At 42.2% G+C, this 2,988-nt stretch overlaps 1 long non-coding RNA gene across 2 annotated transcripts; it reads right to left on the reverse strand.

Annotated features, from left to right (window-relative positions):
- Positions 1-1,075: 1,075 nt before the first annotated feature.
- LOC122109885 lies at positions 1,076-1,419 on the reverse strand. Of its 2 annotated transcripts, none has more exons than XR_006147763.1 (2): positions 1,385-1,419; positions 1,076-1,159 (listed from the first exon to the last, which is right to left on the reverse strand). It is a non-coding gene; the product is annotated as an uncharacterized LOC122109885 (long non-coding RNA). The 2 variants fall into 2 exon arrangements; XR_006147761.1 differs by lacking the exon at positions 1,385-1,419 and adding an exon at positions 1,253-1,377.
- Between the last annotated feature and the right edge of the window lie 1,569 nt (positions 1,420-2,988).

Here is a 2,988-nt window from a genome sequence, read left to right on the forward strand (position 1 = left end):
GGAGGATGCTACAATGCTTGATAAGAAATGTACTCATTATCTTGCCCATGTAATTGTAACCCCTTTGTACAGTATTTTCACAATAAAAACAAATAATAATCTAGAAAAAAATAATTACAATCACCATTAGTATGCCAAGAAGCTAGGCTTAACACCTTTATAACTTTTAAAAACATCCTAATTGTAGAACATCATTGAAAGCAAGTTACATTATACAAATAAACTTTTTAACCCTCTTTTGAAGGCCATTTTAATTTTAATTTTAACACATACAAGGGGCAGTTTTAGCAATACTAATCAGATCATCACATCACGCATTTTAACCATCATGTTTTCAGGGTCTATCTGCAGGGAAAAGGGACAGAACAAAGATGGGCAACTCAGCCCCTCCTATGGAATGTGCCTGCACCCAATCTGACTCTTTAAGGTTAGATGAACTGCGTTTGTGCCAGCTTGCCCTCTTTTACCATGTGTGGACTCCTCCCAGGGCCAGTCCCACCATCTATGAAGCACCCCCGCCCTAGGTCGGTCCCACCACGCATGACCAGCTTAACTACACTTCTGCCTATTCAGCCTCACCCCTAAATATAGATCTTAGGTAGTCTTCTAAATTTTCCCTTTTTTGGGGGGTAGGGAGGTTTGAATAAAATACAGTTTTAGACAGACAGAACATGTCATGTTTTGTAACAGTGCTAAATTGACCTTTCCATTTAAATTTTTAATATTTATCCTGAAATTTTAGCCAAGGGAACTAAATCCCAAACTGCCAAAGCATTTAAAAATATTAAAATTTAAAATAACAGATTTTCTAATTTTTACGTTAAAGAATCCTTAAAAAGCCATTTAAAAGAATGTGAAAGTTTTTTAAATTTTTAGTAATGTCTAAACCTCTTAACCTTTTACATTTTAAACTTAAATTCACCCAATTTTTACAGCATGTTGACAATTTTTATCTTGAACATGTTTACAAACACATAGAAAACACACAGATCTTAAAGCGTGCATAAATCAAAATCAGTTTTACATAAATTTTTTCAAAGTTTTTTTAACAAAAATTTAAGACAGTATTTTTTTAAACTAAGTACCTTTGTTAAGCTTCATTTTCCCAGGGCTCGCTTGTTTAGCAAGGCAATTCATCAACGGATCTTTTGAATCCCACCTGTTGGAGAAGGGCTGGTTGAAGGGGTCACCTAAAACTAAACTGGCCTGAATTTTATCCAATTTTAGACAAGAGCACTTTACAAATTGTTACATTGTCAGGACTCGCTGAAAAATCCAAACCAGGTACATAGCCTTCCACACTCTCTGCTCAGGCAGCCTCCACAAGGAGAAAATTCAGCCCAAGACCTGAAAGGAACCAGACTAGTCCAGCAACCTTACATACCTCACAGTGACGCGAGCCTAGCAGGTCTGTGGCTGAGGTCAGCCAGAGGCTAGAACTTTTATTTCCTCAGAGATGTTCAAATAAATAACAAAAATATAAATAAACACAAAAACCAAGAATCCACACTTAAAACAGGTACCAATTCTAAAACAGAACTAGACAACAGCCAAAAGCAGAGTTGGGGACTAATGGGCCCTCAGTTCATTCCTATTAGAACTGCGCCATTCTCAATCAGCAAGCTGAATTCAGAATCTGTTGAGTGAGCTGGCCACCCTCACCCAGAATTTCCCCACCTCAAAAATAGAACAGAAACGACACCAAAGTAAACAAGACAGACAAGTGGACACAAAGACAAAATCAGATCTCCATGAATTGGGCAACATCTTACCACCAGAGGATTTCTTTTTTTCTTTGTTTTTTTTAGATTCCTGCAAATGTTGATCCAGAGGCCTTCCAAGGTGGAGGAGAATTCTCAGTCATCTTGGGGCAAGGGAAAAAAGACCCTGGAAGCCATCCCCTCAGACTGACAGTCTCCCCCCCATACTCAGACCCTCTGGGCCAAGGCCCGAGGCTAAGATCTTGCTGGTGGCACTTGGTGGTCAGTGGCAGATTCATCTGGCTTAGAGTTTTCCCTGCAGGCCCCTTTCAAAGTTATTGCTAGATCCTGCAGGTTCTCCCTTCCCCCACTGCCTCCTCTTCTAGAGAATAAGTCAACCTTTGATGTCATCCTAAAATTCCAAAAGTATTAAAACGGGAGAGCGGCTGAGGTGAAAGGAGAGTCTGGCCACCCCATTCGGGGGGCTCCAGGATGCCCGCTGATCTGAAAATGAAAGTTAAATGAACAAGGAAAGGAAAGAAAGAGAGGCGCTGAATTAAAATGGCAACTACAAATGAGACAAAGAGAGCATGCATGTTGATCTCCAGCTCGAATCCACCCCTAAGCCACGGTTGTGGAGGCCAGACGAGTCCTGTCCCATAGGATGGCGGAGGCCAATGAGTCCCTACCCGGGAGGTGGATAATCTACCCTTAACCCAGAGTAGCAGAGGCCGGACAAGTCATGGTCCAAAAGACGACAGAGTGAAGCGAGACTCCACTGGGGAAGGCTTCCCCAAGGGCCCAGGGAATTTCTTCAACTCGCCTGCTGGCTACCTTGTAGCACATCTACCAACGTTTCTTGCCAGCTCTAAAACCTTACTTGCAAATCATCACATAACACGCAACATAAAGCAGCTGCACCCCTTCTTACCGGCTAGCTGAATGACTCGCTGATCAGGTATCTGTGTGGCTTATGGGGGGGGGCTATCCCGGACAAGCTCCCACGTAAAGTGCTCAGATTTCGGACGCCCCCTATCAGACCACCAGAGACCATGATCAATGCAAACAGCAAAGAGTCATTTATTGCTAGCTGGAGCTTGGTCCTATGTGTACTTGGTAACTGGTGATGCTAAGAGGCCCCAAGCATAAAATTGACACAGCTTTTATAGTATCAAACAAACAAGTTTAGGGGGTTTCCACACAAGCAAGTTCACAAGTTCAGGGGGTTTATGTCCACCCTGATCACACTTCCCTTTTTCAACTGGAACACCTGGGCAACTGTTCTGTT

This window comes from Dipodomys spectabilis, unplaced genomic scaffold, assembly GCF_019054845.1.
Source record: "Dipodomys spectabilis isolate Male_0828 unplaced genomic scaffold, ASM1905484v1 ptg000070l, whole genome shotgun sequence".
NCBI lineage: Eukaryota > Metazoa > Chordata > Mammalia > Rodentia > Heteromyidae > Dipodomys > Dipodomys spectabilis.